The sequence below is a fragment of the Nannospalax galili genome, unplaced genomic scaffold, assembly GCF_000622305.1.
Source record: "Nannospalax galili isolate Female #2095 unplaced genomic scaffold, S.galili_v1.0 scaffold679, whole genome shotgun sequence".
Taxonomy (NCBI): Eukaryota; Metazoa; Chordata; class Mammalia; order Rodentia; family Spalacidae; genus Nannospalax; species Nannospalax galili.
This window is the reverse complement of record NW_008343462.1, coordinates 213,804-226,823: the sequence shown is the minus strand read 5'-3', so window position 1 is coordinate 226,823 and position 13,020 is coordinate 213,804. Positions and strand designations below refer to the sequence as shown.

General features: G+C 47.4%; 1 protein-coding gene and 1 pseudogene across 9 annotated transcripts in view; one reads left to right on the top strand and one right to left on the bottom strand.

Moving 5' to 3' along the window:
- Positions 1 to 13,020, bottom strand: part of B3gntl1 (UDP-GlcNAc:betaGal beta-1,3-N-acetylglucosaminyltransferase like 1) — an 88,372-nt gene that overhangs the window by 22,266 nt on the left and 53,086 nt on the right. The window contains exons 3-5 of one of the 9 annotated variants that reach the window (XM_029566737.1): positions 4,105 to 4,263; positions 2,409 to 2,549; positions 934 to 1,079 (exon numbers count right to left, since the gene is read on the bottom strand). The exons of 6 other annotated variants lie outside the window; for them this stretch is intronic. The gene's annotated coding sequence lies outside the window, so the exon portion shown is untranslated. The remainder of the gene's footprint in view (positions 1 to 933; positions 1,080 to 2,408; positions 2,550 to 4,104; positions 4,264 to 13,020) is intronic. 2 more of the 9 variants (XM_029566738.1, XM_017799785.2) reach the window with 2 other exon arrangements.
- On the top strand, positions 2,848 to 3,651 carry LOC103739330 (annotated as a pseudogene).

The following is a 13,020-nucleotide window of genomic DNA, read 5'->3' as shown; positions in this document are numbered from 1 at the left end:
ACTTATATTTATTTTTAAAATATTTTATTTATTATTTTTATTTTACGTGTATGCGTGTCTTGTCTGCATGTAGGTAAGTGCACCTGTGTTGTGCAATGCCCTCGGAGGTCAGAAGAGGCTATTAATTTTTATATTCTGTGTACGAGCTTATTGCCTGCGTCTGTAAGTGCACCCATGTCATGCATTGCCCATGAAGACAGAAGAGGCTGTTAAGATTCCCTAGAACTGGAGTTGCAGACAGTTGTTAGCTGCCATGTGGGTGCTGGGATTCAAACCCAGATCTTCTGCAAGAACAGCCAGTGCTCTTAACCACTGAACCATCTCTCCAGCCCCTACTTATATTTATTTTTATGTGCTTTCTATTTTATGTGTTTTGCCTGCATGTATGTTAGTAAACCTACCACGTGTACAATGTCCATGAGGGTCAGAAGAAGGCATTGGATACCCTGGAACTGGAGTTAAAGACAGTTGTTAGCTGCCACCTGGGTGCTGGGAACTGAACCTGGGTCCTCTGTAAGAGCAGCCAGGTTAACCACCAAGCCATCTTTCTATCCCTATTTTCTTTATTTCTTTTTTTTTTTTTTTTTTTTTGGTCTTTTTTTGAGACAGGGTCTCCTTGTAGCCCCAGCTATCCTGGAACTCACTACGTAGACCAGGCTGGCCTCAAACTCACAAAGATCTGCCTGCCTCTACCTCCCAAGTGCTGGTATTAAAGGCGTGCGCCACCATACCCAGCTTTCTTAATTTCTTAAACAAACTAAAAGACAAGATTATTTTTCTAGTCAGCAAAAACTCTACTTCTATCTTGAAGGAACATTTTTTTTATGGGAAAGAAGTCTGAGAAGAACCTACATAATTATAGAATTGCAATTCTACACTTGGTGCAGAGGGTTATTTTGCAAAGACTTCAAACTGTTTATTGAATAGACTCACCAGTTTTTTCTTAAAATATTTTTGGGGCTGGGGGTAGTGCCTGGACTCTCAGCACTGGGGAAGCTGAGGCAGGAAGAAGAGCCTGAGGCTGCCCTGGGTCACCCACTGAGCTCCAGATCAGCCTGGATGACAGCATGAGATGTTGCCTTAAAAAACAACAAACAAAAGTTTTTTGCTTTCAGAGTAATACATAACTGCTGACAAAAAAAATACAGAACATTATACAAAAAACCTGTAGCCGTCCCAAGAAAATAGCTCCCAAATGTGCCTGTCCTTTTCTCCAGCCTTTATTCAGAAAGAAATCACAAAGCATGTGCCAAAGTACGTGTGCAGAGTGTAAGTCCCAGCACACTGCCTCCTCTGTGAGACATTTCTTGGTCTCCTGAGAACATGCACTCATTCTACACAAAGCTCTGCAGCATCCTGGATGCTGGGGTCCCTTCCTGAGGCCTCTGCCTGGAGACTGTGCATCTGCTGTTCGGCAAAGCTGCCACCCCACACATTGTATAAGCCCATAGACTTGCACATACCGAAGCAAGGAAGAGTTACTTTCACTGTATTTTAATTTTTAGAAGTGGAAACCTTCTCAGTTTAAAATAGCTTTTCCAGACGAGTAAAGTCTAGCAGAGGGCATCGATCTACAATACTATGCACAAACATTCCTGACAACACTCATATGCACACAGGTACCATACCTATATCCAGAGACACAGAAATGTGTATAGGCACATAGACCACACATCAACACATGTACTGAATGGCCGGTAGTGGACTTGTCAATACAGGAAGAGCCACATCAGGGCAATCAAGAAGGTCCTGGAGATTAATCCAACTTACTGGTGACTAGACCGACTGCAGTCACCTCCTTCCTCAACGACACTGTACCCAAGCCCAGGGTCTGCTAAGTGGACAGCCCCTGAGACCCTAGCTCTTCAGGCAGGTACTCACCTGAACTGGCTTGTTTGTGAGTTTTTAAGTGCAGTTTCCAACAAGACAGCACTTGCACAGTTTCAAATGCTTCAGAAACTTGCCAGTCACTGGCTCTGTCATCTCATAAACCACCATTTATTTGTTCTGGAACTAATCCTGTGTTTCTACCTGTCATGGTATAAAATGTCCCCAAGTGGGGCAACCCAGCCATGGTGGCTCTCTCTAAACACACACGCAACCCCTCCACCCAGAACCCTAATAGGATATGAACAAGCCTGCCTGGGCATGCAGAGCCCTTCCCTCTTCCCACCACAGCAAGCCCACATGAGCTAGAGCCTGAGGGAACCAGAGACCATGAAACTGGTCACTGACCTGGGGGTCATGGTTTCCCTCTGGAATAAGGAGATGTTAGGACCATGACAAGAAGCCCAAAGCTGCCTTAGAAGAAAACCAACCTTCGGCAGTTTCAGGGATGCCCTGAACCCACAGTATGCAACAAACCACCCTTGCCTATGAGCGAGGGATGAGTGTCAGGGATCTGGTACCTCTCTTCTGCCTCTACTGCCTTGGGAATACAGGAGAATATAGGCTGGGCTTGCTGGCATCCTCAGAGTAGAGGTGTCTCCACCTTCCCTGGTTCTCATGGGTGACACGAGGATGCCTGGCCTGGGCCCTGGAGGGTTTCACTGAGGTGAGAAAGATGAGATCAGGGCTTCTTCATCACATGGAGGATGGGGAGAACACAGATGCCCTGCAGGGCCTTGTAGAGTTGTGGCCCCTTCCTCCAGGTCCTGTGATGCCTGGACCAGCTCCACTAATCACAAGGGACAGCAGTGCCCAGGGAGGGACTCCCACAGTCCCCAGACAGGCAGATCTTCACAGGATGAGGTGATCAGAAAGTCCCCAACCACAAACACACAACCACACACTCAGAAATACATACATATACACACTGGCATACACATATACTGCACACACACACACCACACACACTCACACTCACAACCACGCACAGAATGACATATATACATTATACACAAAAACACACCATCCAAGTTAAAGGCCTCTGCATCAGACTGAAGAATCTATGTGGTCACTCTTGCAGACCTTTGCAGGACTTCACCAAGGCTTCAATGGGTCTACAAATCTTCGGGATCATCGTAACCCTGCTGGGCTAGTCAATGCCCTGGTGTCCTGTGCCCTGCCCATGTGGAAGGTGACCACCTTTATTGGCAACAGCATCATTGTGGCCCAGATGATGAGGGAGGGGCTGTGGATGTCCTGTGTGGTGCAGAGCACTGGACAGATACACTGCAAGGTGTCTCTCTGCTGGTGCTGCCCCAGGACCTATAGGCCCCAAGAGTCCTCTGTGTTATCACCCTCCTTGTCATCTTGCTCAGCGTGCTGTCTATCTCTCTGGAGCCAAGTATACTACCTATATGGAAGATCAGGATGCCAAGGCTTGCCTGGTACTCAACCAATAGAATTATCTCTATCTTAAGAGTCCTGGTTCTCACCCCTGTCTGCTGGACTGCCCCCTTCATCACCTAGGGCTTCTACAACTATTTGGTGGCTGATGCCCCAAAGTGGGAGCTGGGGGCCTCCCTCTCCCTGGGCTGGGCAGCCTCAGGCCTTCTGCGACTGGGGGTGGGGGGCGGTGCTGCTGTGCTGTCCTTGCTCCTCTGGAGAGTCCTTGGAACCTGTCCATTACATGGATGCTATTCATTATCTCCCCCACATTTGTCCTCTCAGGGGTTCTCTGAATACCTCACCAAGAATTATGTTTGATGCCCATCGGGAAATGAGGCCCTGCTGGCCAGGGAGCCTTAGACCCCTGAGCTGAGCCTTCAAGAAATGATGGGGATGGCATTTTTGGTGCTTTGTGTTTTTACAGTACTAGGCGTGAACCTAGGGCCCCACATTTGGTGGGCAAGACTACCACTAAGCTACATACGACACAGCACCCTATTCCTGGAGCTGGGACTTCTGGTTCATTTGTAAGACAGGGTCTCATACAGCTTTGGGTGGCCTTCAACTCCAATTTTCCCGCCTCAGTTCCTGAGTTTGGATTACAGGTGTGCAGTGCCGCACCCTCTTCTTTTTTGTTCTTTCTTTTTTTTAATCTGGAAAAGGGCAATCTTTTCAACCTTGTGACAATTAAACCCAGACAGAGTTCAGACAGTCACTGGTGCTCTCATCCTTAGGTGATGAAGCTGGAGGGGCGATATTGAGTTTCTGTACCTTGTAGCCTTGGGCATCTTCTATGGAAGGCTGCTGTGGTTCAAGCCTTTGTGATCTCAAGATGGCCTGTTGCAAGAGGTCCTGCAGCTACTGGAGGTGGGACTTGCCTACACTTGTAGTTCCAGACACACCCCTTCCTGGTCAGACCTTTTTCTAGCACTGGAAGGGCAGATGATAAAAAAAACCCTAAGTCTTATGACCGTTGGCTCCTGTATCCTGTTACCAAGGTTACCCTGTACCCTCCCCCAAATCACACCCTAGCTGTTCTGTAGACCCTCCACCTGTATCTCCAACCATGCTCACTTCTGCCCGTTCCCTGTTCACCACAATGTTTTACTATTTAAATTAAACATAATTTTTGTAATGAGGGGGTGGGAATGGGGAGACGCCTCTATATCAAAGGCTACAATCAGCCCGAAAAGACGCGAGAGAGAGAGAGAGAGAGAGAGAGAGACAGAGAGAGACAGAGAGAGATCTAAACGCTGACAAGGCTCCTAGGACTCAATAAACAACTTCACTAAAAATGGGCAAAGGCATGGGCAGACATTTCCACAGAAGCTAGAGTGAAGCTGCTTACACACACACACACACACACACACACACACACACACACACACACACACACGAGAGCAGTGCTCAGCTTTGCTTATCACCAGGGAAACAGGAGTCAAAACCCCAGTGAAACAGACCTCATCCTCAGCAGGACAGTGCTACCAAAACCTAAAAAGCTACAGATGCTGCTAAGGATGTGGAGAAACTGAGACACCCCCCGCCCCCCGCCACCACTGAGTGCTGGTGCAGCTGCTGTGGAAAATAGTTTGGTAGTTCCTCAAAACATTGAAAACAGAGTTAGGGTATGATCTGGCAATTTCTTGTGGGTGCACGCCCGAGAACTGAAAGTGGGCCTAGAACAGATCTGTAGGCTCATGCTTACAGCAGCCAGAAGGGGGAGGCAGTCTGTGTCCACCCCAACATAGATGAGCAAGTAACCCATGCATGCTATGGAGTCTGATTCCGCCACAAAGGAAGAGGTTCTGACAGCTGCTGCAACAAGGGCAATCCTGTAGACTTCAGACAGGAGAAGCTGCCAGTAATACACAGGCTGTGTGGCTCCATTACGCAGCCCTGGAGTTGTCCGGCACCCAGAGACAGGGAGGATAAATGGCCAGGCCTGGGAACAGACTTAGTTTGGGAAGATGGAAGTTCTGGAGGTGGAGGTAGTAACAGCCACACAATGATGCAAACACACTTAATGTCACTGAGCTGTGCACCAGAATAAAAATTAAAAAGGCTAACATGATGTTTTACAATTAAAAGCACTTGTTTAAAATGCTAAAGGTGAAGCTGGAGAGATGGCTTAGAGGTTAAGAGCACTGGCTGCTTTTGCAGAGGACCTGGGTTCAATTCCCAGCACACACCTGATGGCTAGCAACCATCCCTAAGTCCAGTTTGAGAGGATCCAATGCCCTCTTTGGACCTCCTCGGGCATTGCATAACCCAAGTATACTTACACACATGCTGGCAATACACTCATACACATAAAATAAATAAAATATTTCAAAAATACTAAAAGCAGGATTGCAGAGATGGCTCAGTATTTAAGAGAGCTGGCCACTCTTGCAGAGGACCCAGGTTCAGTTCCTAGTCCCACATGGCAGCTAACTTTGTAACTCCAATTCCAGGGGATCCAATACTCAGTGTCTCCACAGGCACTGCATGTACATGGTACACTTACATACATGCAGGTAAAACACTTATACACATAAAAAGAAATTTTAAAATGCTGAAGGCAGAGGTGGTATTCACCTCAACACTACCCGTGGAACTGTAACATAAATATCAGTCTTTTCTGTCAAACACTGTAAAACTTTTGGTTACGACAAGTTCACATCTTTTAATTCCAGCCACTTTGTAAAACTTCTATCTAAGCAAATGCCCTGCTGCATTCCTGGAGTCTGATGGTCTGGGGCGGCTGAGCCCTTTCCCCTTTTGGACAAACTTTTTCCCCTTCTTTATTTCCTTTGAGCCAATTCTTTTAAAACTAAACTAGGAAAGATTGTGAGGTTGGACACGAGCAAATGGGGAAAACACAGTACTCCAGCTTTAGGATAAAAATCTATCAAACTTCCGCCTGGGGTGTGACTTCAAATACATAGAGATGAAAACAGTTCACTTCTAACTTGGAGGGGGGGCAGCTAGGTATGGCGGCACACACTTGTAAAGAGTCAGAGGCAGGAGGATAGGGAATTAGAGGCCAGCCTGGACTACAAAGTAAGTTCCAGGACAGCCTGGGCTGCACAGTTAGAACCTGTCTCAAACAAGCAAACAGATAAGTTTATGAGATGTAATGAAATTACCTGGAGAAAAGTTTGTAGTCGAGAAGATAATCAGATCGGAAAGAAGGTCTCCCTGCTTCCCAAGAAGTGCAAAGAAGAGCAACATGACTCTGAGTGATGCACAGTGAGAGGAGAAACCCGAGTGATGGGAAGGGGACATGGCACCAGGAAAGCCAAAGGCTGATCTGGAAAACCCAGGCACACAGCCCAGGCGCACGGCTCAGGCACAGACACACCACCCAGGCACACGGCTCAGGCACACCACCCGGGCCCAGACACACTGCTGCATCTCCTGCTGTGTGACAAGAACAAGACAAAGAGGTGCATGACCAAGGGAGGAGTCATGCGGTCAGTCAGGGGACACCACACTGCTGACCACGGGCACTAGGAAGTGAGGGGCTTTATAAATAAGTGACAACACGGCATCTAACAACTGAATGAAGTGAATGAATTTCCTGAAAAAAGCAAATTATAAGCAACTCAAAAGAAACAGAGACCTGAACATCTGGCATCTATTAAAATTTTGAATTCGTTATTAAAAACTATCACTGGTGCATTATATCCAAAGTTAGAACACTAATTTCACACAAACTCTATAAAATAAGTGAGGGGACACATCTCAATCATTTTATGAGGTCAGCATTAACTTGATGCCAAAGCCAGACAAAACCTTATGCAAAACAGAAACACCTTACTAAGTAGCTTAACTCAGGCATTCAAGTTGGTTTAACATTTGAAAATCTTAACTTACCATATTATTATAATTAAAAAGATAAAAGCTACCAGATCATTTAAAAAGATATAGAAAAGGTATTTGATAAAATTCAAGGCACAACCTCTCAGAATATTCAAAATACTTGGAATACTTGCCAGTCTTCTGCATCCAGGCCCCTGCATCCAGTCCTCCTGTACCCAGCCCCCTGCGTCCATCCCCCTGTACCTTGCCCCCTGCCCCCAGCCCTCCTGTACCCAGCCCCCTGTATCCAGCCCTCCTATGCTCAGCCCCCTGCACCCAGCCCCCTGTATCCAGCCCTCCTGTGCCCAGCCCCCTGCATCCAGCCCTCCTGTGCCCAGCCCCCTGCATCCAGCCTCCTGCACCCAGTCCCCTGCGTCCAGCCCCCTGTATCCAGCCCTCCTGTGCCTAGCCCCCTGTATCCAGCCCTCCTGTGCCCAGTCCCCTGCCCCCAGCCCTCCTGTACCCAGCCCCCTGTATCTAGCTCTCCTGTGCCCAGCCCTCTGCGTCCAGCCCCCTGTACCCTGCCCCCTGTACCCAGCCCTCCTGTATCCAGCCCTGTGCACCCAGCCCTCCTGTGCCCAGGCCCCTGCACCCAGCCCTCTGCAAATGCTGGGGGCTAGATCCCTGCCCCTGGGACAGGTGAGAAAGAGGAACATGGAGAGATCTCCTCAACACCTGACTACAGAGAAGCACTTCAGATCACAAGTCACTATGCGGGCAGAGCACCTCAGATCACGTCACTACGTGGGTGAAGCACACACAAATCTTCAGGCCTCACTGCGTCACTCCATCTCCATCTTGTCAGCACCCTCCACACACCTCCAAGAACAAACATGCCTCACAGAATGAGACAAAACATTTGTTCTGTCAGTGAAGTATAGACTGGTCAGCCATGTGGAAAGCAATCGGGGGATTCCTCAAACAGACTCAGAATTGCCATGTCACCCAGCGTGTTTCTACGCCTGTGAATAAACCTAGGAGAGGTGGACACAGGGACATAGTGCATGGCAGGATTCACAGCAGTGTTACTCACAATCCCCAACAGCTTGAGAGGACCAACATCTACCAAAATAGGGATGAGACAAGGGTGATGGACTGCTATACATCAGTAAAAAGTTACAAGGTCCTGGTACTTTCTACAACATGGAGAAACCAAAAATATTACATTTAGTTAAATAACCAAGGGACGTCTTGGGACACTAGCTTGACAGGACAGACCTTAACCCAAATGACAGAATGTATGAATTCCAATGGGGGGGGGGTATGAGAGGTGCCAAAGGGGAGGGGGTATAAAGATGATTAACATCTTTTTTATGATTTTTCATGTTCTGTATGAAATACACAGAAAATTCAATTAAAAATTTAGAAAAAAGGGGACAAGTTTAAAATTCCAAAGAACAGGATTTCTTAGGAAATAATTCCATTTACTGTTGCCAAGCAACTTAGATCAAGTTACAGATTAACCTACTAGGCCCTTAATGGCCAAATGACCAAACAGGAAGCAATGAAGGCTGCAGGGCAGACAGAAATGCTAGGTTGAAATTGCTGAGCCACCAACCTCTGCAGGGCAACCTCAGCAGACGCCTGAGGAGTGGACCCTTAGCCACTTGCTTTAAGCTGCTGGAGGTGGGAACCAAGGCTAGAGGGTAACCAGCCCATGCTGGAAAGGGAAGAAAACAGAGACCAGACACACTGCACATTTATATCACCCTCCCAACCTGTGCTGTTTCCTTGTGAAAGACAGCTTCATGCAAATGAATGCATGCTAACATGACTTTATCTGACATGTAGAGGAAGGAGAGAAGTAAAAATACAGGAGAAAAGTGGTCAGTCCTAAAGGCTCACAGAACTCCCTCCAGGGAGAGCAAATGCGGACATGAAGACTGAAGATACCAAACCCAGCTCCATGAGGAAAACTTGAGGAGCAGGTGAGGAACGTGGGGGACGCTACCAGGTGTGTTAGGTAGGCTCAATCCACAGAGAGCTCAAGTGTGGGGCCTCAGGAAACCCCAGAGTGCCCTAGCTGAGGAGAAGTGTCTGAACAGATGCTGTTGCCTAAGTCAGGAAAGTGCAGCTTGAAAGGCTTTTGGCCCATACCATCTGCTCACCTGAAGCCAGGCAGTCGCAGTCCCGATGACACTCACGGGACTGATACTCAAGAAGCCGCGTCCAAGAACAACAGCAGAGCACTCTCAAGGCAGGTGCTCCAAACAGGGCAACTGAGTGAGACCTCACAGACTAGAAAGGTCCCACGTGTGGCCCAGCCCAAGAAACTGCTGTCTGAGTGTGAGAAATGAACAAGTAAGAGCAAGGGAGGGGACAGGCCAGGTAAGGGGAAGGCGGAAATGACAAGGGGGAGGGGATGAATACATCAGAGGGAAGGAAGTGGACAAGTGTGAGGGGCATGGGCAGTTAAAAGAGAAGGGTATGAGCCGGGTGTGGTGGCACACACCTTTAATCCCAGCACTCGGGAGGCAGAGGCAGGCGGATCTTTGTGAGTTGAAGGCCAGCCTGGTCTACATAGTGAGTTTCAGGATAGCTGGGGCTGCAGGAGGACCCTGTCTCAAAAAGACAAAAAAAAAAGAGAGAGCAAGAGAGAGAAGGGTATGGACGGTAGGAGGGGCTGTAGATGGGTGAGAGGTGTAAGCAAGTAGGAGTTGGGGCACAGACAGGAAGAATGAGGGCGTGCATGGAGTGAGGGTATGGACAAGGTAAACAGGAAAGAGGGAAAGGTGCAGGCAGGAGGGAGTGAGGGAGTGAGGGAGTCAAGAGGAAACAGTGAAGGCAGTAGGGAGGGGAGGTATCACAAGGTGAGACTGAGCACAGTTGGCAGAGAGCAGAGCTTGGTTGCACTGATGGCCACACTAACTGCTCCTTCCCTTCCCAGCTGCCTCTGTCACTTCCTCATGCCAGGCTCGACTCCCTCCATTTCCAAACTGGCACAGACAAGACCTCACAGCCCTGCTCTAGGGTCCTCGTCTGGAGTTCACTCTTAGGTTTTGCCTGTCTGTGCCTTGCTACTAACGGTAATTGTACTTGGCCAAACACATTTTATGGAACTAATAAATGCTTAAAAATCTGTTCAAGTGCCTTGCAGTGTGTACAAAATCAAGTGAGACAAATACCAACACCTACAGGCTGATATGTCCTGGGTGAAGTCTGCTGTTCTGTCATGAAGTGTGTGAGGAAGGTCGGTGCCACCCTGTCAGAATGAGTGCGTTCATGCTCTGAGTACTTAAAAAAAGACAAAGAAAGAAAAGATTGTAGACTTGAACTCGTGTTTCAGCAAGAGAACCTCTTGGGGCTGGAGAGATGGCTCAGCGGTTAAGAACAATGTCTGCTCTTGCAGAGGACCTGGGTTCAAAAATCTCAGCAACCACATGATGGCTAACAACTGTCTGAAACTCCAGTTTCAAAGGATCCGACGCCCTCTTTTGACCTTCTTGGGCACTGCATGACATAGGTGCACTTACTTGCAGGCAATACACTCATACACATCAAATAAAAATAATAAAAATATTTGGAAAAAAATAAAGAGAAGCTCTTGAATTAAAGGGAAAAGACAAAGCACTTAATGAAATTTATGGACTTCAGTTGTATCTTGCAGGATGGGAATGAATTTTTTTTTCTTGGAAAAAAATAATGTTTATATAACTCATTTCTAAATTCCTATGGTTGTTTCTTATTTCTGAATTCTAACTTCCTGGAGGCCATCTCCAGGGAGATAATGAAATTTAACAACCATAGAGCAGTGGGAATAAACTCTAATATGAAATAAAAATTTTGTGACTTCTAGATTTAGTAAGATTCAGACACTAATAAAATGTTCCCTTCCTCATCACACATTGCAGAGGAAGTTTGTGAATGGCCATGTCTAACCTGCTGGGAGGTGCCCGTTTGCTTGGGCCTGTGCCTCCCATCTTCAGATACTCCCCACAAATGAGGGAAGGAGCAGCCCCGTCACCTACTTCAAAATGTGTGAGGTTAGAACTTTATGAACACTAGTTTATTAGAATTAGGTGGGACCCTGAACTACGTTGGATTATAAGCAGGACGCAGGCCAGGTGCAGCATTCTTACTAGAATTAGGAAGTTTAGGATGAAGATGGTTTCCAAAGGTCTCAGCCATGGGCAGGTGGCAGGAGGCCTTGGTGCCCTCTCATGCCTGCAGACACAGGGGTCACTGGGTCACCAGAAGCCCACAGCATGGGACCCACGTGCTGCCTTCTAAAGCAGCTATGAATTTTCCTTTACTTAGTTTTGTAACATCTTCAAATGAATGGATTACAGTGTGAAAAGATTTAAGCCTAATGGTGAAAGCCTCATATTTATAAAAAACTGACCCCTAGAGAGCACCACAGCATATTGCTGACCCTTGACCTCAAAGTAGGGATGTCCCTGACCCCAACCTCATGATAGGGATGTCCTTGACCTCTGGCCTCACAAGGGTGGTCTCCAGGCCCATAGCAAGGCTAAGGGAAATGTGGGGACAACACCTTAGTCAGGTCCGCCTATGTCTGGGGCTCTGTTTGGAGGCTGTCCTCCCAGAATATATTCCCGTCTTTCCTGCTAGACTTGCACTGCACCCCAACCGTGAGCTGGGGTACTATTTTAGCTCAAAGCAATGACAAGAGGAATGTCTAGGTACATGGTGCTCAGTGGAAGCAGATGCTGGATGCAGAGGAGCAACAGGCAAGACAAGGCCCAGGGTCAGATACCAGGAAGACCAGGAATGAAGTGGTTTTGGGGGGCTGGAGCCACAGTGGCAGGTCTGGAAGCAGGAGGTGGGAAGCCGCTGACTACAAGTGTCAGTGTTCCCGAAGGGCTGCTGAAAGAGAGGTGCCCCCATGGAGGAACACGCACAGCAAGACAACCCCAACGCTGGCTCCAATGAGTAGAGCCACGTGAGCACTCAGCAGAGGCTTTTCTTTTAGAACCGAACACAAAAAACGGGAGGAACAGGGATGTTGGAACCCAACATGGACAATGACTTTAAACATACTAGAGTATCTAGAGCCCTCAGAAAGGCAGATCTTTGGGCCTGGAACGAAAGCTCAGTGGTTAAGAGCACTGGCTACTCTTGCAGAGGACCTGGGTTCAATTCCCAGCACCCACATGGCCACTAACAACAGTCTGTAACTCCAGTTCCAGGGGATCCAACACCCTCTTCAGGCTTCCATGGGCATTGCATGACACAGGTGCACTTACACACATGCAGACAATGCACTCATACACAAAAATAAGGGTATGTATTTTTAAAAGGTGGACCCTCTAGCAGGGTTAGTAAAACAATGACTTGAGATCTGGGCACGCCTCAGTGGTACACAGCATGTGGGGGTGCCAGGGCCACCCATGCTATGACCTCACTCTCTGCACTTCTGTATATTAACCTTTCCCAATTTTACAAACTTACCTGTTTTGTTTTAAAGATTTATTTTTTTGGACTTTTTGAGACAGGGTCTCCCTGTAACCCCAGCTGTCCTGGAACTCACTATGTAGACCAGGCTGGCCTCAAACTCACGAAGATCTACCTGCCTCTACCTCCCAAGTGCTGGGATTAAAGGCGTGCGCCACCTCGCCTGGCCTGTTTTAAAGATTTTTTATTTATATTTTATATGTATGACTGTTTGCCTAAATATATGTATGTATACTGCATGTTTTCTATGCCGTGAAAAGTCAGAAGAGGGCATCAGATCCCCTGGAACCTGAGTCATGAATGGTTGTGAGCCCCTGTGTGGGTTCTGGGAACTGAACTTAGGTCCTCTGCAAGAGCAGCAATGTTCTTTTTTAAAAAAAATATCTTATTTATTATTTTCATTTATTTATTTATTTTATTATTTATTTA